The 27,146-nt window shown below is 37.6% G+C and overlaps 1 long non-coding RNA gene across 1 annotated transcript in view; it reads left to right on the top strand.

Moving 5' to 3' along the window:
- LOC128091459 (uncharacterized) overlaps window positions 1–27,146 on the top strand; it is a 597,131-nt gene that overhangs the window by 125,969 nt on the left and 444,016 nt on the right. Inside the window, exon 2 of the long non-coding RNA XR_008211422.1 lies at window positions 20,515–20,602. This is a non-coding gene — a long non-coding RNA (uncharacterized LOC128091459). The remainder of the gene's footprint in view (window positions 1–20,514; window positions 20,603–27,146) is intronic.

Genomic DNA, 27,146 nt, shown 5'->3' on the forward strand with positions numbered 1-27,146 from the left:
CTGCCCTTTCCGCACTGTCCAACCACTTTTCTGCCTTCCAGATTGAGATTAAGATATTCTGGAGAAACAGGTCAACGTCTCTGCCCTTACATTTTCTAAATAATACTCTCTTACCTAAAAAGACTCTTCTGTGATAACTCAAAGTGCTGAAGTGCTGCAATGTATTTGATGCTCACCATTGTTATGAATTATTTTTTATTTCATGGTTTGTTTGTGGTTGTTTGTTTGTTTGTTTTTTTAATTAGAGAGAGGGATGGTAGGAGGCAGACTCAGTGGTTTTGGGTACAACAGATCTTAGCTCCTAGAAAATGACCCAGTGGGTTCTCCCACAGCTTCTAGTGGAGTTACAGGAAAGCCAGAGGAGCAGATGATCTCCAGGCACTCAAGCATGCTTTTCTCTGGTGTTGGCTGTGTTTGAGTTCCTTAATCTGCCTCTTGACCTGGACACTGCAAATATTGAGATAGTAATGGGCATAGAATTTGTGGCATAAAATAAGCGTGGCAGGTGTGACTATTAAGTTTGCCTCCTGGAAACAGAAAGAAGGAAAATACTAGCAATTTTTTGATGGTACAGAAGTACAAAAATAGCATTCCATTTAAAGTAGTGGCTTGGAGACTCACCTGTTTCAAGTCTTGATCCTTGAGTCCCTTTTGAAAGTTATGCAAACTGCTCCTTGTCAGGAAAACCTGTGAATTTTTTGCACTTGACAGCAAACGCCTCAGTAGCAATTCACTTGTGACCTCAAAGCTCTCCAGAGCTGAGCATAGAAGCTGTTTCATAGTGAAATCTGTTAAGGAATAAGACTTGCAGAGCAGGGATTGCCTCTCAAAGAGTTGAACTGTGTCTAGTGAAGAAAGGGGTAAAATAAGGGCTCAAAAAGATGTGTCACAGCTAGGGAGGAAGGAAGAGAAAATGGAAGAGCTTCCTGCCAAATGCTGAGAAAGAGCAATCTCAGGAAGAGTGGAGAAAGAAAGATGCAGGTGCACCTCCAGTGAAATGCTGGTTTGAGATGTGGGCTTTGTGCCTCTTCCCTGAAGGTACTAGAAAAAGTTGTTTTTTTTAAGTCTCAGCATAATATGTAAGTTAGCAGGGCTACGAAGGCAATGCAGTACATAAACTGTGGAAAATGACAGTGGAAATTACAGAGGCCTTAGGGATAAGTTTAAACATTGTAGGTGTTGTCTTTAAAAATGCTCATTCAAAATTGTCTGTTTACTTGTGAATGTAGGCAATTGCATACAAGTATTAATTATCATTATTAGAAGATAAAAGATGAAATGCCTGGAAAAAAGCCAGGTAAAAAGTGACAGTCCATTTCTAGCAGTTAACATGCCTTGTTTGGTATTCAGGTTCTGAGGAATTTTCAAAATATTATTTATATTACAACTGGTCTAGAATCAATTATGAAAAATGTTTTTTAAAAAATGAAGGTATAGAGATCAATTATTTCTATTTCTTTTGATTCTAGCCAGAAAAGTAATTATAGAAGATTACGGATATTTATTTATTAAATTGTATAAGCTGTGATATATAAGCCAAATTCTGTTTCTGCCACTTGTCTTAGGCCTGGAGCTCCATTGATATTTCAGCACAGCTGCAAGGAGACAGGTAAGGATAGACAAAGTCCAGAAAAGGATTTGGGATAATATATCATGGCTGATTTAAGCTAATCTAAATCCTCATTGAGAGGATGTGTTCTGACACCTCCCTGGTGGGTTCGTAGAGTTATTCTGTCCAGCTTCCTATACGTCGCAGTGTCTGCTAGTACAGTCAAGGCAGAGGGTGTTGGTATGTCCCCTTTGGTGATGGTGTGGCATTGAAGCAGCTGGTCATAAAAACCATTTCCTTTGGATGTGATTTTGTAGATAGTTTTCAGCAATGGTACTAACTTGGTCAGTTTCTGCCAAGTTTTTGCTTTCTATACCCTTGGTAGCTCATTCACGTGTCCATGTTGCCTCCTCTAGATTGAAAATAAAAGCATAAAAGATTGTTTTTTACCTGGATGAGCTCTGCCCTACACTTCACTATGCAGAAAGACCCTGGCACTGTGTTGTGAGCAGCAGGGGTAAACACAAGCCACCAGGGAGAGGAAATGGCTCCTTGTCTAGTACTGCTGCCATGTAGGAAACTCCGTGGTATTTAGTGGATAGCTAGCACTGTAAATGCTTGGCCCCAACCCACTTTCTTCTGTGGGACATAGAAAGGCACCTACAGTTTTGTGACTGGCTGCACTGAAAACTTTGTGATCTGAAAGCAGACTTGCATGCCAGACATAGCAGTGGTAAAGAGGTAAACACAAAGCAAGAGAGGAGGAGGTGGTGGAAGTAGCCAGTATTACAGACTATAATGCTCAGCTAGTAGTTGGAAAACCCAGCTAGAAAATTTCCCTGGGATACTTGATCAGGCATCTGTGTCTCCCCTTGTCCCAGACAAGTTCCCTTACCACAAGGACACTTCCAAGCAGTAAGACTTCTTTCAGTTTCTGCTGTGAAAGCAATTTCAATTAGCATAAAGTATTTAGCTGTTTTTAAGCATACTGACTGGTTCATTTGCTTCTTTTGTGGATGTACTGTGCTCCAAGGTATGATGTCTCTTCTGTTTTTATGAGTCTGGGAATATCTAATAAACTCACAGGAAGAAACCTGAGCTTCTACTGAAGGAAGAAATATCTGCTGTGAATATGATGGGAAATGTGTACTCCAGACAAAGATTGTGAGGCAGCCCAGCTGGGTGACTGTGAGCTTGCAGCTGTTTATAGGGTGCCTGAGTGCCTGACTGAAGACGACAAATCTTCTAGGGCATAAAATATCTAAAAGTGAGGTATCAACATGCTTAGTGTAGCGATGTTTAAAATCCAGTACTTAGCCCTGTTGCTACAGAGAATCTATCTCTCCCATTTTCTCTTTCCTGCTTTTCTACTTATTTTCCTGTTGCTACCTTATTTGATTTGTTTTCTGAAAAATTAGGTCCATTCCAGCTAGATTTCCCTCTTCCTTTTGTGGATTGAGGTACAAAATCCATTGCATTCATGAGAGTGTATTCATAAATGGAGTCTGTAAAACCATTCAGACATAATCCTTGCTGTACTGAAATTAGTGGGAGTTTTGGTGTGTGTCAACAAGGCCAGGATTTCATCCCCAGTAATTAGTACGCAGAAAATGAATCCACCAAGATGCCATAGAGCAATATTTTTATAGAGCAGTTCATTAACTGTTAAATCCTAACCAAATTATTTTTATCTTCAGAAGGCAAGAAAATATTAACTTTATTTCATGTCATTGCTTAAGCTACATGCTAGTGGTTGCCTATTATTATAATGAAAGTCTTTCAGGTACAGAATGTGCCCATTACTGAAAAATGGAAGATAGAAAAGTAAGATAGGTCGATACTAATAAGGAGTTTGCCACCCCGAGATGACATGTCAGCAAAATTGCAAAAGCAGAGATGTGATAACACTGCAAATATACTCAGGTATATTAATATCTGTTTATTCCTAGTATTAAGTATCCCATATGTTTATCTCCATCACTAAAGCGCAGGAGCATCAGCTTCTGAAATACAAAAGGCAGTCAGCTACTCCAAATCTTCCTTTTCTTGGGTCTCAAGTGTTTTTAGGGTATTTTCCTTTTTCATTTGCCCATATTATTCAGCAAACTCTGTTATAGACAGGAAGTATTACAGCAGCTTGTACTCCCTGTTACTCAGTTGCTGTTTTGACATTTCTGCTGGACTTTTTTTTTCCAGATAGAGAGGAATAAGGGCATTGTGAACTGTAACCATGCAGAACTATGACTATAGCTGACTGCACTGTCACTTTTTTGGTAAATTTATTTGGGCAAGAGAGCATAAAGAAATGGGATTCTCGGAAATGCACCAGGCCAAATTCTCTTCCCTTCAGGCTTTGCCTCAAAGATTCAAAAAAAGAAAAAAAGAAAAAAAAAAAAAGGTGAAAGTCATAGTTAGATACCTGTTACATACTGCAAAGAAATTCTGTTTCCTTAAATAATGCAATTTCCTTAAAAAAGCTGTGTAAAGTACCACTGCACTCTGTGTTGGAAATATTTCACTGTACAGAAAAGATGACATTTCAAACTCCATTAGTAATGCTACTAATAGAGAAATAATTTCTTTTTAGAGCTAGCTTAAATATACAAGAGGAAATGTGTGTACACAAGACCTATAGATCCTCTGAACTTTAAATTTAATCTGTGCTATTATTTTGCACAATTTAGGTTTATTATCTCTGCTCTGCATATAAATTAGGTTACTGGATTTGAGAATAAAGCACACAGTTTCTGCTCTTATTTTTCAGTATTTTTTGTTTTCTTTTTCCTTTGTGAAATATGAAAGCATTTTGCTGTCTGGAATTCATAATGCCACTGTCACAAGTGGTGGGAGGAAAACAGCCATAACAAAGCCATCTGAAGACCATGAGCATCTTATGCAGTTTGGCCTAATGGAGGGTCCCTGTTTGGGATTAGGAAGGTTTGTTGTGAAACCGACAGGCAGTGCCACTGGGTGTGAGAGTGAACACCTGCTGTCATAGTGCCATACCACAGCTGCCTCAGTCAGACACTTGAGGGGGAGGCAGAGGTATCTCATGCAGAGATACCAAGCTCTGAAATATCTGGAAGCTGTAATTATGCAATTTTTTTTTTCTAGTCTGGTAATATTTCTCTTCTTCCCAAATTGTTGGTGATAGAGCCAGCTGAAACTTTATCGTGACCAAAAAACACCTCTTTTTTTAGAAGACCTGTTTTGAGAGCGGAAGTCCATTGGCAATACTTAAAGCCTGTACTGCCAGTGAAGTTTTCACATAGACCATCCACAGATCCATTCTCTAATTGTGTAAGCCAGGGCTTCTTCTGTCTAGAGCTGTTTAAAGTGCCTGAACAGATAAGCAGACACTGAGAGAACCAGCCATGATATTCACTCAGAAAAAAGTCAAATATGCTAGACAGAGAGCAGCAGTGCCTACATTTAAGGAAAGATGGTGTTTTCCAGGCTGAAAGTCCATTTTCAATTGCTTATAACTTTGCCAAACTTAAATCAGCAAGGAAATTTCCCAGGCTGAGCGTCTGCCTGAGGCTGTTTGTACGTGTGTTTGCTGTGTGCAAATTTCAGATAACACGATTCAATCATTTTCTGTAACAAGGTTAGAGGAAAGTGCATTGCTTTGTGCTTGTTAAAGAAAAATAATAAATATGTAAATATTTCACTTACAAGTTATGGCACTTTGATACTTTAACAGCATAGGTACTTGACATTCAGCAGAGAAATTTGACCATGCACCAGATATGTGCTTTTAATTTTTGATCTTGAACTATAGAAGTTCATTAACATTTGGGCAATTACAAGCCTGCTATGTGTTCTGGATAGAAAACGTGGTACCTGATAATTAGAGATGATGTTGTAATGTGTACTTTTGAAGGAGATGAACTGCCAACGTTAATAGAATTATTTCGACCTGGATGCTGTGTGTGGAAAGGTTCTTTATTAATTGCGATAATACATTGCTCTTGCAATAGAAATATGTTCTTTACTTTCTTTTTTGTTTCTTTCTACCCTCTGCCCTACACGCTGTTTTTCTCTCTAGTATCTTCCTTGCTCTGTGCAGTTTCTCTGTCTCCTCTTCCTTGTTCTCCTTTGACTCAGTGCTACTTTGCGTGTGCTACTTCCATGTCGCATCTTACCAGCACAGCCTCCTGTCAGCAACCTATCTGCAGTGGAGGACAGAGCTTGCAGTTTGTAATCCACAGCTTGCAAAACACAGATAGCTTAAAAATATGTATATATAATTAAGAAAAACGTTGTCAGGGGCCACTGAAGGCACAAGATAAGATGCAAATAATCTCAACTCAGAGTGTGTGCATTTTTTACCTCCCCGAATGCTGGCGATTGACCTATTCATGACTGTTGCTATTCTGAATAGATGCTAGTACATGTCGCCTTCCTGATACAGCAAAAGAGTGAGAGAAGGAGATACATTCTGATATAATTTCTTCTGCACCCTAGATGAAATTAGAAATAGAGCAACCTCATTCCTTCACACTCTGCCAAGCCACATGTGTGAGCAGGCAGCTGAGAATTTAATGAGATGCCATCAGGATATTCCCTATGTCAAGTACAGCATAAAAGCAAGGAGTAGTTATGTGGCATATTGAGCACTACAAACTATGATCAATTGCAGGCAATAATCCATCACAGTATGAACGTTATGTTTGCTTGAGACCTGAGTGAGAATTTGGGTTATTGCGCTGTGTCAGAAATCTATGGGCACTGTTTGGTACAAATTCAAGCTATTCCCTGGCAGTGGTCATTTCTAAAATCTTGTTTGGCTGCAGAAGGTAAGGTCATTTTGAAAGCTGTAGGTTTCTATTAGAAAAATGTGCTTTTAGAGAAGAACAGTTATTTTCTTTAACTGTAGAAGGAGGTTCTCTTAATCCAACAGCCAGCTGTCTCCTTGCTTTTCCACAGCAAATTGCTGAGGCAAGATGCCAAGGAGGATATGAGGAGATATGCCTGGAAAGACATAAAGAGAATCACAAAAGTCATCATGGGGAAGGCAAAGACACTAATGGGAAGAGGGAGGTTTGGCTCCACACAGTGCTGGACCAAAGACTTCAAATGCTGCTGGTATCAAATTGTTGTTTATAAGAGTATAGATTTGTGTAATTAGGGACCTTGTAGTTGTTTGTGTCTAAAAAGTGTTTAACAATAATAATGTCACACGATTTTCAATATTTTTGCTTGGACTTCACTAGGAGTAAAGTCTTATAGTTACATAGGAGTCGGATTTTTCAGAAGAGCATTTTCTGATATAAAAGTTATTGTTTTGGCATGAGACCAGTAGCTTCTGGTCAATTCATCAGCATAATTTGTCAACCAGTCATGCCTATCAACTGTCTTAGAGTGAGACCTTCAAACTGAATTGTGAATTTAATTGAAAAATATGGCAGAGGATTTATTTTTGCCGTTCAGCCAACTAAAAACTCTTGGCAAAAAAATAAATCTATTGCCTTTTGTTTTGGTTGGAGAGTTTTGTATTATGGGTTTAAAATTGTATATTAGAAATCTGGTATTTTTTCCATCTGAGGATTCAGAGAAGGAATTTTCAAAACAATTGCTTCTGAAGCTTCAGGACAATTGTGAGAAAAGCTGGTATGTTTAATTTGCAAGGCCACCCAACTGCTTTCTAACTGTACTGCTTTTTACTGTGCTTTTTCATAATGAATATTTAACATAGAGGCTCTAAAAAATCTCTTCGAGTTGCTGCAAGTGTCAGCACTTGGTGCTCATGACATTACAGTTAGACCAGTTTGCCAAGTACTTTTAGAGAAGACTGGATTTTAGCAGATGTAAATTTCCAGTGTAATGCAAGCAAAACCACTAATGAAATCTTTCCAGTCCTCTTCATAAATAGAACAAAAACTCAAGTTATTTTGTCTTTTGAGTATATGTATGAAAAGATAAAAATAACTTGCTGTAGTCTTTACATACACAGATATATTTTAGCTAACATAAAAGTGTGAGACGAGCTTTACAATTCTTTTATAGTTCAAAAATAAATCTATTTAGATAGTCTTATTGGCCTTCAGTTCTCCTAATTATGTTCTTGAGATCTTGTTATTCTGGATCCTTATAAAAAACGTCTTCTAAGAGTACTGTTTCTTTTTTTGGTATCATAATCCCTTTGCACGTGTTTGTGTTTATCCTTCACTAAAAAAATAAAACTAAAAAATATCCTTCCGTCACGGAGTTGACCAGATCAATCTATGCCCGTGACGGGGGGCAGTAGGCCCCTGCCCTTTCCTCCTCCACCCCAGTCCCACAAAATGGGAAGGAAAGAAGGAAGGAAGGAAGGGAGGGAGGGAGGAAGGAAGGAAGGAAGGAAGGAAGGAAGGAACGAAGGAAGGAAGGAAGGAAGGGAGGAAGGAAGGAAGGAAGGAAGGAAGGAAGGAAGGAAGGAAGGAAGGAAGGAAGGAAGGAAGGAAGGAAGGAAGGAAGGAAGGAAGGAAGGAAGGAAGGGAGGAAGGAAGGAAGGAAGGAAGGAAGGAAGGAAGGAAGGAAGGGAGGAAGGAAGGAAGGAAGGGAGGGAGGGAGGGAGGAAGGAAGGAAGGAAGGAAGGAAGGAAGGAAGGAAGGAAGGAAGGAAGGAAGGAAGGAAGGAAGGAAGGAAGGAAGGAAGGAAGGAAGGAAGGAAGGAAGGAAGGAAGGAAGGAAGGAAGGAAGGAAGGAAGGAAGGAAGGAAGGAAGGAAGGAAGGAAGGAAGGAAGGAAGGAAGGAAGGAAAAGAGCAGCGGCAACAATCTATGGAGGAAAATTTATTTTACTATGATACAGGAATACAAGATAACACAATATAATACAATCTAATTGAAATTGAGACTAATAAATCAGACAAGATGAGAGAGAGTTCCTGGGACCGAGTCAAACCTGAAAAGCTTGGAACGGCTAGGAAAGCACCCATTGCAAGGCAGCAAGAGAGCGCCCCCCCCACCTGGAAGGGCCAGATCCCTTAAAATGAAGTTTGGGATCTAGGGTCTCCACAGACTCTTAACAGAGTATTTCCTACAATAAAAAACATCAGTTAAGAGTTGAGTGAACTATTAATTTTGGAAGTCTTCTGATGCCTTTAACCTTGTTTGTTCTTTTGTCCGTCTGTAGCAGATGGCTAGATTACTGGCATCCTCTAACCACGTTCAGCGCTCATTAGCGCCATGTCATTTTGAGTGCTGTTTCCATCTTTCCTGTTCTCTTTTCTTCATTTATCAGTCTATACATTCATATGTTCAGCAAGTCATTGACAGTGATGTAGGTTTTAACACTTGACTTTATTATTATCTCCAGAAATCTTGCTCGATGTCTAAGAGAAAAAAATGTATACCTCTGACATACAAAGTGATTAATGAAGTATTAACCTTAGTAACTACCTTTCTGAGAAACTTTCAGAAGCATGAATTATTTATTTTCACCCATCAGCTGCTGAGATTAATACATACACTTTAAAATTGCATCCTTCAAGAGAGCTTTATTTTCATAATGTTTAAAGAAATGCTGATTACAATGTATGCAGGGTATCAAAATGTTAAATGGGTTTATTTAAACAATGTAAAATCAAAACTATTTCTGAAATGAAACTGAGCTCCAAATCTCCACCCTGTTGGATCTTCTGTAAAAATACAGTACACACACTGCTTGCTCTTGTGGTCCCATATTGGAAGACCTGATGAATTCTGCACTGGCAACTTCCAACGTGATTGAATGAATGTCCCATAGACATACTAGCAATCTTTAGTGGAGGAAATGAATCTGATTTGAAATGAGTCTGATTTTTTTTCATTTTCATTTAATATCAGTATTTAAACAGATATTAATTAAATTAGAATTAAACCCCACGTTGGTAATATATTTATATTTTTCAAAAGGAACCCCTGAAAAGTGTTCTCAGAGATGCGGTTGTCAAAACCTTGGCAACGTCTTGTCTCATTTCCCCCATTGTTAGCTCAGTGATGGAATTCCTGTTCTTGTGGTGATAAAGCTAGACTTCAGTTTGTTTTCCTAATTCAGATAATAGTATAAAGCTGAGTGGTGAGCAAGGAAGAAAATAAAACCATTTGGAAGACAAGGAAATACAAGTAACTAAAAAAACAAAGGGCTTGGGTTTCTCTCTTTTTTTTTTCTTCTTGTTTTTATTTTTCCCATGCAATAACATTTCAGTGTTAGTCTTCAGGATTTTATGTTCTGTAATCTTCTCTGTGAGACTGTAAAAATATCTTGCACCTAAACACCTGCATTATTGGCAGAAGACCTTTCTTAGAAAATCAGTGTCTTTGAACCTTCATATTTAATTTGTGCTTTCCTTATTGAGTTATGAAAACAAGGAAGGTCTGACTGAAAATCTTTAATTAATCATAACAAATTCTGCAACTGTGTGAAATATGATTCATGTCTGCCTCTTGACTACTATCCATAACATTTTAGACTTGATTTTTATAAATTACCTGTGCCACCATTGTAGTGTAAGTGGATGTGCAGCGTATTGTAATTACCAAGAAAGTCAATGTTGTCCAACTGAAAACAGCACATAGGGGAAGAATTATAGTCACAGTAACTGTATATAATACAGTGATTTTTAAAGAAAAGATTTATTTTTAAATAGACCAGCTGTATTTTCTTCTTAATGCAAATCACTTACACATTTTCCTTTGTACAGGAAAAAAATGAATAGTTCCTCCCAGTGCAGGAATCTCTAAGAAAAATACTGATTGTAGCAAATGCTATTATATTAGAAAGCAAGGAAGAATTTGTGTAGAAATAGATCATAGTGCTTTCCCTCATCTTCAGTGACCAAATGAAATACCAATTTTACAAGAATTCATAGGTAATACTGTTTGAGTCATTTGGGGTATGAACTTTGCTGAAATAATCTACAGTAACTGCTCATGATAAAGGCAAGCGTTATGAAAGATAAAAAGTTGTACCTGAAAAATGTAATATGAGTTGAGGTTAGTGCAGGTTGCACTTGACATGTTGAAGTGAAATGTATAAATATTATAAAAATCAATAAAATTATCTGTATAAATCAACAAAGATAAAAACCTCGGCTTGAGCTTAGATCACATTTCTTTCCTATACGAATTTTCAAACCATCTTTCCATACTAACAGAAATGCTCTCTTTTTGATCGAGTTTCTGGTTTCTTCAACCAGAAGGCTTATTAAAGCACAAGTTCACTTGAGGAATTCCTAGGTTTAGCTCAGAACTGAGAAAAGAACTGTCATCTTTCTCTGAGCTCCTCTGATGTCTGGAGAAATAACGGGATCTACTGGCTAGCGCTTTCCATTGAAAAAAGCCTTTAGTTCTACTGTGAGTTAACAATTGTGTATTTCCTTTTTTTTTTTTTTTTTTTTTTTTTTTTGAGCTGGTTTAGGTTGTATGAGTCAGTATCTATAAAAAATCAGGAGTCAACAAATGTTTAATCCCACTGAGATGTGTTTTATCTTCTCCTTCAATGTTTACTGAGTGATGGTGTTTAGTGCTTGACACGGGATTGAAATCTCAACAATAAAAAGTGCTATTTTTTTTTTAATATTTATTTTGGTTTGCTGTAATTCAAGAGATCTGTAGAACTGATGACTATGTGAGAGCTAGAACTGAGTTGGTAGCATTGGAGACATCAACCAACATAAAATGATGGCCACGTTGGTGATAGCCAATGTTTATTAATCAGATGTAAATGCTATTTATTTTAACCACTGTCCCAGTGACAGTACAGAGTACTACATTGCAGCTCAGCAACTCTGAGATTCCCATAAGCAAGAGTAGCCCCACTGAATGGTGAGCTGAAGTCAAAAGGATGTGTTATCTTCTACAGCCTTCAGCTTGCATGTGTTAGGAAATAGCACAGGGTACCTTTAAAGAAAAGTGCTGCCTGAAGGTGTGATTCTTGAGTAGGGATAGAGTTATAAATGGTGTTGGAATACCTCACCAATTCTAGGAAAGTGAAAAGTGTCATTCACAGCAAGTGCTGCATAAATGTTCCTGAATTTAAGAGATTTCAAAACTTGGAGTTGAAATTTTCTTGTAAAACACAAGGGCCCGGAAGCCTATGCAAGCATATGGATTTAAAAGTTGTTTTTTTCATTAGTGAATTGTGCTCAAATTATTTTAAACAGTTTAGAATTTGTGGTAATCCCAGAAGTCATACAAAGCAATGCCTAGCATACACATTAGTCAATTAGGAAATACCACAGTTAAGCCAAATCCAAATGCCATAAAATAAGAGTGAATAATTTTAAGATTAGCCTCAAAATAAACCCACTAAGTGTAAAGAAATATCTCTTCTTCCCCCAGAGATATTGGGGAGCTGAAGGGATCAGAATAAGCCTGTTGAAGGTTATGAAAAATGAGGAATATTCATTAGTAATCCTGGTATGACTAGTCTGATGAGGCTTCTTCGTACTCATGGGAGAAGAAGTAGGAGAAAGATGATTCCCGTTTACCTTTTCCAGGGATGGCAATCATAAGAGGAGATGAACGCCTTTGTCTCAAATGATACTACAGTAATACTTCATATGGGTTTTTTTCCAAATTTTATTTTGTCATTGTTGGCCAGTCTCTGGATAGTTCTGTTCTCAGAAGGAGAGTATGACTTACTCAGGTCCCTGTGCGTGTGAGGGTGGATGACTCTTGTTTTTGCCAAAGTTATCAGTGTTCTCTCAATGGTGTAATGCAGGAGTTGGTATAGATTTATGAACACCTCCTCTTACTTGATTGTTATTCAGACTTATTGTATGACTCAGGTGAAACAAACAGGAAAATAAAATCAATGGAAAAATCCAAAGGTAACTTTTGATTTTTTGAGCTGAAAATCTATGCAGCTCTGACAGTCTGAATGCAATTCAGATTTGAAGTAAAATCTCAGTCCTATCTTGTACTCCAATTTAGTCAAATTTTATGAATATTTTAGTATGATTAATCTGTATTTCCAATTTAAAATGAAATCAGACATTGTAAAAGCAGCACGAACTTGTTTACTTCTCTGCAGAAGTTTCACATACCTTCAGTCAATCATAATCTATATAATAATGACTATGCACCCCTTTGGCTTATTTGTCTACCTCTCTCAGCTGAAGGCTCACAAACACCTGATGGCTTTCTACTTTAAGTTATACAACAGACAGCTGTCAGTCTCTGTCTAAGGCTGTCACAGCTTTAGTAATCCCAGGTGATGAACAGCTATGTCTAGGGATATGAAAGAGAATAGCTGGTATGCATTCTGTTGTCATTGCAGTACTTTTATGAGCTCTTTGTCCATAACATTTATTGGTTTCCATGTCCTTTTAACTTGGTGCCAGTCTTTTGCTAGCACAGGATTCCCAAATTGCACAGAAATGTTCTGTTCTTCGTATATGGACACACAGTGAAAAACAACCCAGTTGCTTTCTGAGTAGCTCAAAGCCTCTTGTGTTTGCTTTGCTTTTAAAGCATGAAGGGGCACAATCGAGGTGGCTTTTATGGCTCAGCTGCAGTGCAATAACTAGTTGGGCTATTTGACTGGTTCCGCAGTAAGTACTGGTGAAAGCTGCTTTATTTATTTATTTTGACTGGTTGGAATTGCTGCTGTCACAGGGTTTAATCTGCAATTAAATTTCATACTGGGCCAATCTTGCTGATGACTGAATTTTCTGTTGAGAAATGTATTTTTGACAGTAAAAATGTACAAATATTAATTTATTAACCCATCCCCTGAAAAATTGTGAAATGATTCAAATCAGGAGTTAAATATATTTTGCTTAGGCCTTCTTCTTATGCTTGATTTTGACTTTTCTATATGAAAAGCTATCTGAACTTTCAATTTTAATATACTCCCACAGAGGTATGTGTATATGTTTTTCATAATGTATGTCTTACATCATGTTGATATTTTTGGCAGTATTAGAGTACCTGAGAAGGTTTTAAAAAATATATTAAAATCAGTTTGGATGCACGAAATAATGTACTGATTTCTAGGTTTAAAATAATACCAGCAATTTGTTTGAATGTGTGTTTCATTTGACAAGCTTCATTCATTGTAGAGGTCCCTTTGTACCTCTCCCTATTCTCTAGGATAATGATCTGCTTTACCAGCAACTCCATTTTCAAAGAACTTAGTTACAGAAAGTTAGGATTTTTTGTTCCTTTGTGGGATCATATCAATAAGAAGGGAACAGGAACCAACAGTATATAAAACCGGGTTTTGCCATTGCTGAGATCTTTATTTTCTTTGGTCTGCAGAGGAGGACGTGTTTTTTTGTGCATCAAAGCAGCTGCTGCTAGAGGTGTAGTAGGAAATCTTCCAGATGGAGGGGGAGGATTCCTCCCATCTGTGCACCTCCTCAGTGCTAACCCCAGATATCTAAGCCTGGTGCAGGGGTCTTGAATTTTGCTATGATATGATGGGCCTCATTTATCATGGTGACTGCAATCAGTGCCACACAGTACTGTTTCTATCCTTAAAGCTGAGATGTGGGTACTATATTCATTCATGTGTAGGGAACCATGTGTTCGTATGAGCATGCATGCTGTGTTACAGTTGATCTGTGGTAAAATTCTCTGTGCAGCGATACTTCCATATTTCATTAGCAGGCACCATAAAGGCCACTCCCAAGTACTTAAAGTTCAACCAGCCCACCAGGAAAATGCTGCACTTTTAGCCTCCCAATTATAGAAGCTACAGCTGAGATCCCTTTGCTGATGTATACAATAACAGAAGTTAGACTTGGGCACTGGTTGCTTTCTTAGAGCCTATTACCAAGCTGATCCACTCTATCACAGTACATTTTGTTTTAGCAGATAGATTAGGTAGAAACTGCTCCTTTTCTGTGAGAGAGAACAGTGAGGGAATGGAAGAACCACTGTATTTGTGTGCGAATGTGTGCTTTGACAGTTTTAAATTTCCCTGCCTGCTTTTTTTGAAAATTAAGTTCTCCTCCCTCTCTTTTTTTCTGTTTAAGTATTAAGGTTGGACTAGAGTAAGGATTAAACAATCTCTACAAGAGACCAGCAGCAGTATTATAGAGAGAATTAAAATTTTGATGAAGTTACTTTAGGGGAGTGGAAGGGAAAGAGGCCAATTGTCCACATACTCCTCTGTGTGAATGAGAGCCCTGGAGAGCTCTTAACCAGGGCTGACTGATGGGCTCTGTGTCTCTTCGTGCTCTTAAAGAGAAGCTCTGAATTACATCCCTGGTAGATACATCCTTATTAGATTTGAGTCGTGAAATAGAGCTTCCATTAACTCCTTCACACTCTGACTGCTTCCCCAGCATATCTCTGATGTCAGGACTAGATAGGTGTTAGAAGCATGGACTGACCATCTCCATAGCTACTTCTATGCCAACACCTCCTGCTTTTCATCATCCTCGCTAGTTCAGCAGAGCATGATCTCATAAGAGAATATGGCTGTGGTTGTTGTTTTTTTTTAAATATTATTTATTTAATTGTATTTCTGGTTTCTTTATCACACAGTGACCAGGCAAGTGATTTTCTTCACTTGCATTTAGCAGCCTGAAATTAAGGAATTGCATTATGGAAACACTGCCAGGAGAGAATAAAGAGACAGAGACTGCCTGAACAAAGCAGAAGGAAGCAAAAACTGAAATACTAATTCCTAGGTTGCCTTTAAATGGGAGCTATAAGACAACGTGAAGATAAATAAATAAATAAATATTAATTTAACTGTGATTAATTATGCTGCTCTGCATTAGTCCTGCTTGTCTTTTTCCTCAGCCAGTCCAGGAAATGATTCCAAATTAATTCCTGGTCAGCCATGCGGTTCCTGGCAGAGTAAACATCCTATTTTTCAGACAGACAAGTGGTGATGTATCTTAGATCTACAGACTTCTTTTTCAGCAGTACTGACAAATGCATTAAGATTTACAGCTAGTATTCCAGAAAACTTTTACATCTAGGTAATGTCTTACAAACCTGACGCTCATTAAATTACATTGTAAATATGTTCTAAGAGGTTATCCAGTGAAAAAACAAAGTGGTACCAAGTTAACGAACTGATACAGAAAGGGGATGGAGATAGAAGACCCCTATAGCTCTTGCCTGAGTAATTTAAGGAAGCAAACTGAAAAGATGCTGCAATAGAAAAGCCATTGTGCCTTCTGTGACCACAGAGTTGGAGAAGGCGCAGATGAGAGACATATGTAATACGGTTTTCAGTGTGGGCTATTGCTTGAATACATGCCCGGAATACAGCTGTTTTCTAGATGAAGGAGAAATGGGATCTATATCACAGAACTACAGAATGATTGAAGCTGGACGGGACGCAATCTGGACACCATCTGGCCTAACCCCCCGCTTGAGCAGGGACACCCAGAGCAGGCTGCCCAGGCCCATGCCCAGGCGGCTTTTGGAGTACAAGGAGCTGAGCCCTCAGTCTGTGTTTCACTTTGTACCCACTGCCACTAGTCCTGGCAATGAGCGCCCTGTCTGGCTGTGTCCTTTTTGCACCCTCCAGGCGTTAGTATGCATCGATGAGATCGCTCCTAAACTTTTTCTTCTCCAGGCTCTGCTAATTTGCTCTGGGTACACTGTGCCCTGCTATCCCTGTCATTAATGAAGATCGTAAGTAGGCTTTCCAGTGCAGCACAGAGGTTTTGAGATAATGCAGAAAAGAAAAGCAAATAAAGATGTGTTCTTAAGAAATTGAAGCACTACTTTTTTCTTCTCTCTCTTTTATTTTTTTATTTTTTTTTTTGTCTTGAATATTTTCAAGGGTTACATTGCCTCTGATATCCATACATTAATCTGTTAAGATCATCTAAGGTTTTGTGCATTCATCTATTTACTTTTGAGGTTCTGGTATGCAAAATAATTATCTTGCTTTGTAACAGGATGTTCTGCTATTGCATAGTTAACATTTTGTAAATGACTCTGCTAGCATTCTTTACCAATTATGCTTCTTTGAATAAAAGGTAATGCCTCAGGCCAAGAGCTAAATTATTTACTTGAAGCTTGCTTATGTGTTCTTTGTTCAGTTTAAAATTCCACACTACCTGCAACTTTTTCAAGCAGCTCTGCTTTTCCTTGATGCTTAAAAGATGGAAGAGTTGTGGAGTCAACTAAACAGTTTTATAATTTAGGAGGAAGAGAGAAAAATGGATATTAAACACATTTTAGAGGATGGGTAGATAATATCCCCAGGCAGAATGCCTTTAAACAAACTGTGATGAATGATAGCAAGTTGTTGTGTGCATAGGATGAGCTGGTGATCTCAGTCAGATGTTCTGGAAATCACTGTGCCTGGGCTCTCTGCAGCCAGCCCTACAAGAGGTGCAGGAGTTTGTTATGGAGAATACACTGTTCTCTAGCACGTTTCCTGCACTTAGCAGACTGATCCCCTTTCCACATCTGTTAGCTGTAGCAGTTCTGAACTTGAACTAAGGGTGGCGATCTCTTCAACTGCCAGTCCGACACTTTGATTTGCAGTCTCTGCTTGAATACAGTTGGGAACTGAATGCTTTATCCTCTCCCATTCCTGTACTCCTGCCCCAGGTGTAATCAGATTTAGGGAATCTTCTTGACTAAACAGGGAAAAAAAGTTGTTCTCCTCACTTGTCACTGCATGAAAAGAACCAACACAGCTTTCCACAGAACCAGGCTGTTGTGGCACTCCTTGCAGCATTCAATCTGTGTTTCAGCACAGATATTGATGCTGTCATACACTGTGCCATCTGGAAATGGAGAGGAAGTAACAAATGCTAATAAAAACATTAATAATGATCTAGGGAGATATTATATTTAGCTTGAATTAGTTTACATTTCTTCTGATTCCTTTTATGTCCATATGAAAGCAAACATTTGCAGACTTGGGTGTCTGAAGTTAGCCTGCTGAATTCATATGGGAGCTCTTAAATTCTCATGTTTCTGAACCTTGTAATATCTTTCTGATGCTGAAATGTTTTTAGTACCACTCACATATGAACATTTGTAATCCTCTAATATTTTATTAGTGTAGTATATGTAGAACAGCATGTTTTATGAAGCACTTTGAGATCTGATGATAAAAAGCACCGTATAAAAATGTGTTATTTATTCTTCTCTGTAATGGCTTGATATATAGAGAATGTATGTTTCAGGAACAGCGTATGTTGTTTTCACTTCAATAATGGGTAAAACTATCTCTTCCTATGATACAGGTTGAATCATATATCAATTCTCTTTGGAAGGAGTGTCCTTCTGTGCATAGTGCTCTCTGAATTCCAATAGGGGAAAGCATTCTTCTGTCAGTGGAAATGAGGCAGTGTTGGCAACTGAAGGACATAAAAGAGTCAGCCTGCTGATCAAGTTTCAAAGGTGCCCTAATGCACTAAAATGAGACTTCCTCTGTTGTATCTGGCTAATCTAGAAATCATACAGATCAATACAAAAGTTTGCAGACCAGCATTATTATTAATTTTGCGTTTACTAAAGCAATATATAACAACTTGACCGAAGTTCACAATTAATATGTATGTAAGTGTATTTTTATTATATTGGTTTAGGTTTGCATTTTTATAGTTCAAATCCCATATATTTGTGACTTTGGGTTTAACAGGAACTAATTTACTTCATAAATATTAATTACTTCATAGGCTTTATTCCATATTAAAGCAGCTGGGGGAAAAGTGCTGATCATTACATTGCTTGTGAGGATGTATTTTTGCCTAAAAATACCCCTAGATAAATCCAGTCTGATTTAGAGAACATTAGTCTGCAAGGTGTAATGCATTAATTTCAGGCATAATATTTTAATAGCAGTCACTGCAATGGAACAGTATGTTCAGCCCTGCAGACTGAAATGGGCTGCACAGCTTGAGTGACCAACTGGGACAGCGATGCCATCAGTTTAATGTTATGTTGTAGTAACAGAATATGCGTACCGATTGCTGTTAAACCATAAAAGACTAGTTCTTAGGGCAGCTCCCCAGGTAAATCTGTAAACGTCACTGTCTTCATTAGCTAGATCCTCAGCTTGCATCAATCAGGATTGCTCCATTGATTTCAGCACTGAGCCAGATGAGCGGCTGACCTTTCTGTCCTTAAAACATAGCCTAAGGTTGAAATGATTGCAGAGTACGTGGGATGCTCTGCTCTGCATTTGCTGCATGATGCAACACATATTACTTTCATAGTTACCTTGAGTCAATTAGTAATTTGATGAGAGTTAATAGCTGGGGATCATATTTGTCCTTTTACCTGCTGAACACTTATCTGAACACTTTGCTCTGCCTGAAACTACTTCACTTGGCCAGTTTTGCGGGTTAGTACAAGCAAGAGACATCTAGTTGTCTGGTCTGATTTTGGTAGTTAAAATCCATAGTATGATAGTACCTGATATTTTATCAAGGTGATCGATGTCTGTTGGTGCATCACCTGAGTGCCAACACAAGGCTGGGTACAGTCTTTCCAACAAGCTGTGCACAGTGCCCAGCACAACTTTTTTGTGTCTGGATCCTTGTGTGGACTCTTTAATCTTGACCTTGAAATCTTAAACATCTTTTTTTCTTTTTTTCTTTTTTTGAGTTTCTGAATGTTCTTAATATTCAGGGAAACTTTTCAGGTGTATATTGCTTAGAATAAAAGTCTTGACTCTTGTGATCTATTTTAATGTGCCATATATTTCTATAGCCATTTAGATGATGAATCTGAAAAAAATGCTACTTTTCTGTATAAAATATGTTTTCCGTGTTGCTTCCACAGTCAGTTACCTTCTGTTTCATTCTCAAAGAATGATACGGATTAAGACTCAAATGACCCTAAATCCCTCAGCACTGGCATGCTTAACAGAGGATCAGTAACTATATACAGCATTCAACAAAGCACTGTTTAAAGCAGTGTGGATTTGCTGTTTGCCAATGTTTGAACAATCATGTTAGAATAAAGCAAGGAGTTAAATAGGAGTATTTGTTATGTAACATTTATGTGTTTTTGTCTAAATATTTTGCCAGTGTTTTACTGTCAGTGCTTTCTAATCTATGTGTGGAGAAAAACTGTGGTTTGTATCAATAGCAAACTGTGATTATTGTTGCCAAAAGTAGATGTTGCTTCTTTATGAGAGTAAGTACAAAAACGATTTGGCAGAGTTCTGAAGTAGAGCCTGGGCACCGATGAGTCTGTGAGGATAATGTGTGAGAATTGCCATACGTTGCTGAAAGAAGTAATGGCTTGCAGAAAGCCACTGGGCATAACTGAGATGTGATGCTTCAGTCTAAGTACAAGGGATATTATGAAAATGGCAGAATTTGGAATGAAATCCTGCCTCTATTCATGCCAGTGGAAAAGAAAATACTTCTCTTTTTCTTATTTTTCAGTTAAATTATTGTAGCTTCTTCCAGATTTTTTCCTACTTAAATATTTCTTATATAAACATTGTGCTCTTGTAATCTGATCAAACACTCATTCGGTTTTATAAAACCAATTCTACTGACTTATTATATGAATGTATTATGTTATATTCAGAATAATATGTAGGAAAGCAAGTGTTTGACTGTACTTATTAATGTAATTTCAGTACTGCTGAAATCAGAATATTTAATTTCACTAGAACAGTTGTTAAGAATTTGATTAGATTGCAAATACAAAGAGAATTAGTATTTATTAATTTTAAAGACTTTTTAATGTTCGTAGATAATTACAGCCTTTGTTGTTGTTGTTGTTGTTGTAATACTCAGATCTGGTTGAATGAAGTCTATGACAGAGGGATAAGTAACTGACCACCAACTCTTTCACCCATCTTAAAGTATTTTTGTTAATTAAACACAGGATTCTTATGAACAGATAATACCTTATTTAGATTTTTAATGAAATGGGGTCATTTTAAGACTACTGTTTGATTGTAGGAAAAGAGTTCTTATATTAAGAGTTCTGAATATTGACGTATTATTGAAAAAGAAGGCAATTGCATAACTGTGACTGTTAGAGGCTGTCATTTTGGCAAAATGAAATAGGCAGTTTCTCATTTTTGCTGTATCTGTTCTCAGATGGGCTTGGATCTCCAAAGGCAATGAAGTAATCAACAGCTCAGAGTCAAAATATCTGGAGACATGTCAGATGCCTTCCTTACCTCTGGTATGGCAAATTTCTTAAATTCTATACCTTGTAACTTTACCTGCCACTGTATTTGCTAATGGGTTTTGCTTCTTCTAGGGCAGCATATCACTGCACCCATTAAGATGTGTGCTGCACTTGTTAGCTTGCTCCCTGCTGGCCTTCGCCTCTGGGCAGTGAGGTGCCCAGGATTCTCTCTACACTTACCTATTAAATGAGAACCATCTCCTTTCTGTTATTGTTTCCTGAACTGCCTGTTCTCAATGGCTCATCTTTCTCTTTCTCCTATGCTCTAAATCAGAGATTTCTACCCCCAACATCACCAGAATTTTATCTATGTTATCCAGTTCTCATATGAAGGCAGAAGGAAAGCTGGAAGCAAGTATCTATGAGCAGGAGTTTGCTACAACAGCAATGTATGACATTTAGTGATCAGTTTAGAAAATATTTTTTATGATTCTTCAGTAGATCAATTTGGGTTTGCAATTTTAAAGTTTGTTAAAAATGTATTATACTCTGAAAGAAAACAAAACAAAATTTGGCAATGAATCTTTTCCAACCTTGGTGGTTCTATGGTTCGTGATCAAAATGGTTTGGAACCTCAGCTATGAGATAGTCAGTCCTTCAGCTGCTTGTTCTTTACCTTATGAGTAACAGATCATATGCAGATGAATTTTTGGTGTGGAAAGCAAGTAACTTGAGGGAAACCAGAGCTAATGTGAAGATCATAATCCTCCCTTTATCACCAACTTCAAAACTCTCAGTTAATGGTTTTGGAAATGAAAGAAAGACAATATGCAGCAAGAGAATAGCAATTGTTTGAATGCCAGTGCTTTGTTGGAAATTGATTTGCAGCATTGACTTATGCCTGAACTGCATGATTTTTTCCAAGTTGCTGAAAATTATAATTCTAATTGTTAGCTTTTCTTCCCTTGTTTTCTCCTCTTTTCATCTGAATATCATTTGTTTAAAGGTGACTTCTGTATGGTAGGTAGCAATGTTTTATTGACTGCAACATGTTTTCCCCATAGCTTTTCATGTGCTTAATGAGGAAGGCACAACAGCCTCTGTTGTATGTTTAATTTATTGAAAAAGAAGTCTTACTCGTCTTTGCGTAGTCATAATGTGGACGATTATGTGTAAGATTTCTCATACAGCTACTTGGATATATATTCAAGAACTGTAATGTGCTGTCTGTCCATCAGAACTTTGCTCTTGTCAAACAAAAGCTGTCCAGTCAGTAGGAAAAACAAGAAAAATCCATAGTATTATGCTGACCTGGTTTGCTTGTCTGTTGTGAGACGCTGAAGAGTAAATCACTTTTCAAATGCTTTCTGTGGATAAATCATGAGGCAAAAGACATGATGGTCTCAAATGAACGTTGTGGGTCAAAAGCATAAGCATCTTCCTTTTCAAGAATGGTGCAAGATGCTTTTATTTATTTATTCATTCATTTATTTATTTATTTTTAATAATTATATTGAATCTTGGAAGAAGTGACTTTTTTTTATTATTTTTCTGTTTCCTGTACTCTGTTCTGATAGGCTGTTGCTCTCGGCTGTGAGGATATTTGCACGGCATTGGCTGGGTCAGAGTGCTGCAGCCTCTGATCTCAGTGTTGCTTTGGGCTGTCCAGCATCTGTCCAGATGTTTTCCTACCTTCTGAATCTGTTGAAGAGCCAAACTCTGATTTGGGCCCGCCGGCGTTGTGCAATTCGTTTAATTCAATTTGAATGTTAAACACTATGTCAGTTGCCTCATCCTTGTATTAAAATATCCCTTTAAGAAATGTCCATAGGTGTTGCTTTCAACCTTCTTGACAGCTGTAGAGATGCTTTGTTTTCCTATCTGTCTTTTGACTGTCACATCAAAAGATGTTTTTCATCATCCTGAAAGGAATTAATAGGTTTAATACATGTATTTTTACCACAAGCTGCTGTTTTCTCTTTGTTTTGTTCCTGTAATTGCTGGAAATATATTGCTTTCTGATGAAACTTAAGGGAAAGTACTAAATGTACCAATTTTTGAGCTTTGCGTCTCCCCATTTTACCTTACATGAAACACATTTTAGTATTCCCAAATCTCCGAAGTGGCTGCTATTCATTCTAGCACTTATTTGGTTCCATTTGGTGCCAACATGTGCTACAACAATCTGAGTTTTCTATTCTCAGCAGACGGCAGGAGAATGTGTTTGCCTCTCTTTGGGAATACTTGGCTGGTGGGACTGTTTGTGCTGTGTTTGTGGGTAGATCAGTCAAAACAGCTGGCCTCAGATCTCTATACATTGGTTTTGAGAAGTCTAAAGCATTTAAAAATGCTTATGCAGTCCCTTGTAAGGGATGAAAGCCTGAAGGGGCTAAAAACCAGGAAAGTATTTTAATGCTTATATTTTTAGATGCATTGGAACTTTAACATATGCATTCCTATTTCTTTTGCATCAAGCCCTGAAATTCCATAGGTCAGTTGTACTTGTCATCGGTAAAGAGAACACACTTTTAACACTGCATTTCCTAGGTGAAACGTGTTCTGAGATGCAAGGAGAGGAAGGACATGACTTAGTCTACTTCTCTGTCTATCCGAAGTTGACTTTTATTTCCTTTGTAAACTTCAGTTGCCAGTGTGAAGATGAAATGTCCTAACTCAGGGCAGTTTAACTGTGTGTTGTTTGGAGAGAAAACAGCTGCCAGACATTCTGTACTCCTATACAGTTTGTGTTCTGTGTATTTTGCAGAAAACACTAAAGTTTTGCAATATGAAAAGACTCTGGGTTGTTGTTTGTTTGTTTAGTTTTACTTTGCTTTTGCTTTTGCTTTGCTTTGGTTTACTTTGCAGTAACCTTTTTAGCACGTTCCCTGATATCTAGTGCCAACAAAACAGATATTGATTTACTTCATTTTCCTACAATTTTTTTTCCAACCAGGAACATTAGACCTGAGTTCTCACATTGTTCTACATGCTGTTCATACACAAGTCCTATGCCTTGCTCTGTCAGGCTGCTTTGTTCCCTTGTTCTCCAGTGGCCATTTTGTTTCTAGTTTCATTACAGCTCTTCTTGGGTATTGCTTGTCTAATGTCATGGCAAAAAGCCTTAAGTGATGTTTCCATCTTACCCTGAATTTGCTTTGCATATTGTTTTATGCATATCCTGATCTGAAATTTAGTGAGTTCTCTTGCTGCTGCTGAAATGAGGTTGCAACAAAGAGGGAAGAATGCTCTGCATGTGTGTCTGTGTGAGCAGTTAACTTGGTTATAGATGAACAAGGCTTATCTTGTATGGATACAGCAGACAAGAAACTTCTTGCAAGTTATGGGCATCTGGAAAGCCAAATGGTTTTTATTTCTCCTTCATCCATAGCTTAACAACTTGGGCTTCTGCCATCTAAGCATTTGCCCTTCTCTGGTGCCAAAATTCACTGCAGAAAATAGTGCCAGATAGAAATAAAGGGCAGGCAAACAAAGGACTGCTTTAAGCATCTACTGTAAATTCAAGCTGTATCAGCTGGGAGAAGTTTGGGCAGCTCTATCTTGCTCGCTTCTCTCTGTTTCTATTCCCTGCCTCTGTGTAGGAGCTTATGTCCTGGATGAGTGCTGCAGTATTTCTGACCCCCTTTTCCAGATCCAAGGCTTTCGTATATTTCTTGGTAAGGTTCAAATAAACCACCTTACGTGACTGAGAGCATGTCAGAGCTGAACTTCCAAACCTCCAAAGTTACTCGTTTTTCGCTAAACCCTCTGTCCTGTTTGGTTCACATTTTCCCTTGCATTCATTTCTTTATAGACAAGTTATTGTAATTTTTACTGGAGCAAACAAATTCTATATTCATGTTTTGAGAACATAGCTGAAAACATAGTTTTCCCAAGTGTTTTGGTCATTCTGTGTGAACTCTGTGAAAGTGACAGCTGACATGCCTTTGGAGAGACCTCGTACAAAGTGCATTCTGTTCTAAATCAAATGCTGAAGGCTACAGTGATGTGACAGGCTTCAAGAAAACCATCGGAGGGGCTAGCAGACTGTAACAGGAAATGTTTAAAAAGAAGAAGGAGAATGAGATATAGGAAAAAAACAACTAGAAATTGAAACAGCAGCTGAAGATGAGGGTAGAAAGGTGGTTCTGACAGGAGTCGTCTTGTCTGGACTGAACCAAAGCTTCTCCTTTTGCCATCCTTCCTTGTTCTTTGCTTCCAACCTCTTCCTTTGTAACTAAAGCAGGTTCATTTAACATAACTTGTCTGAGTGAATCACTTCTGCAGACAGTAGAGTTATCTCTGCTTTTAGATACCTATTTTATCTATTTTTAAATATCTATTACTTTCTTAGGTATCTCTATCTTTTATCTCTACTTCATCTTTTTATCTTTACTTTTAGGATGATTTCACTGACCTGTTTTCCTGCTTTTGATGTTCATGTGAGCATGTCATTAATTGTACCAGAATGTCCATTTCTCCAACTTCAGAAGAGAAACCTTCACGGTCACTTCTGAAGCTGAGTTAAAACACGGGGCTAAAGAAGTTGCCTGATACAGAGGATAGTTAGGTCAAAAATTGAGCAACTTGTATCATTATTAAAGCATCTGATCAGAACTGCTGAGGATGTTTGGAACTCTGAATGAGAGCAAGAGAACAATATAAAAGGTTGCACTAAACCTTGGAAAAAACCACTGGAGCTAAAATTTTGGGATAAGCCAAAGCTTTACAAATAGCATGAAGAAATCACTAAAACAACAAAAACAAACATTTAATCTGAGATTTTTAATGCCAGTAACAGCTTGCCACTGGGAATGTTGATATGAGAGTGGATTTAGAATGTCCTTTAGAAAGGGAGATTAAATTTTCAGATAACTTCTTTTTCATCTTTTTTCAACAGCAAATTAAAGTGTTGGATACTTTTGAGATCCCCTTAAATGTTTATGTTTAAGCCTTTCTAAAAGAAATGTTTTGTTCTAAAAAGATTAAAACATTGTGATGTTTAAAAGTAGCTACTTCTTTTTTGTCTCTTTTTTTCCTCTCCTAGAACTCTTTTTCAAATTCATTCTGAATTCACAAGAATTTCTGGGTTGCTTTTGGCTACCATTGAATTTAGCATCTGATGAAAAACACTTCATCCTTTCCTACCAGAGTCTTTCTCCACAACGAGGTGACTTATGGAAGACTGTTCTCAGCTCAGCTCCAACATTTCTTATTTTCTATTCTTTTTTTGTGCATGCACTGCTGTGAAATTCATGCTTCCGGTCAGAGTTGAGGGCCTCTTGCATCAGATCTTCTGCCATCATAAGAAAAGTAATGATGATTATGCTAAAGATGTCACCACCTGAATGTAGAGGAGGAAAAAAAAAAAAGACAAAATACTTAGCATAATTTCAGACAACTTTTGTTGCTGATCATATGCTCCTTGTCTGTAGGTACTTTGCTCATTATCTGTCATCTGGAAAACTGTTTAATGTTGTCTTATGCTGCCAAATACAGTTATTAGGCTGCATATAAGTTGTTATTTAAGGTCTACAAAAATACATTTGAAGCAGTGAAATGGCTTGTGTCTTTATCACTCAGAAGTACTGTCCTCGGGTCAGTAATTATGGACAAGTTCCTGAGACTTGTGCAAACCTCAGTCTCAACAAATCAAAGAGCAACTCACCCACATGTGCGGAGGGAGCGGTCAGAAGTGATTGTTGAACCTCTCTCATCACCTTTGAAAAGTCATGGAGAATGAGGGAGATGCCCATTAACAAAAAGAACTTGCACATACCCAATACCTCTATCCAAATGTCAGAATTTCATGTGAATCAGATATGGGTATTCAGTAGTAAAAAGCAACAACGACAAACCAACAATATACTCCAACCCTCCCAGAAAAAGATGCATAGTTGTTTCTATGTCTAAATTCCAACATGCCAGTACATGATAATGGGTTGTTCTGAGATAACAGCTATTTCTGGATTTTCTTTCAGAAACTCACATAAAGATACACTTCTGCATTTTTGAATTGCTGCAATTAAGGCAGGAATAGCCTGGTGGTCTTGGGAATGAAAATACCCTATTTGCATACTTCTAGATTTAAAGCTGGGATTCTGTATCACTGAAGAATAAGATAAACTCTAAAATAAAACTAACTTTTGATGTTTTTCCAAGTTAAAGGTCAAAGACACTTGACTTCGTACATTTATTTTTAATACCAAAAATCCTCAACACTGTCAGGAATTTAAAGTAATTTTTGTCCACAGAGAAACACAGAGGTCACTATTAGCATTGAGTGATATAGAGAGAATGAAGCACATGAACTGTCAACACCTTAAATGTAAATGTACAAAATCCAAATGTGATCTATCCAATTAATTTAGTGTAAGTATATTTATTGTTAAGAAGGAGAAAGGTGAAAGCAGAAGCTGAGTGCAAATAAAATTATCAGATCCATTTTGGGATTATACGGTGGATAATATAAACTTCTGGGACTTGGTCTTAAATACATCTTCTGCTGTCAGATGTACATACAGTTTGAAAAAATACTTTTTAAGTCAAAGTGGGATGAAAAAAATTAATAAAACTTAATAGTTGAATAAAACACATTTAA

This window comes from Tympanuchus pallidicinctus, unplaced genomic scaffold (assembly GCF_026119805.1).
Source record: "Tympanuchus pallidicinctus isolate F22 unplaced genomic scaffold, pur_lepc_1.0 scaffold10, whole genome shotgun sequence".
Taxonomy (NCBI): domain Eukaryota; kingdom Metazoa; phylum Chordata; class Aves; order Galliformes; family Phasianidae; genus Tympanuchus; species Tympanuchus pallidicinctus.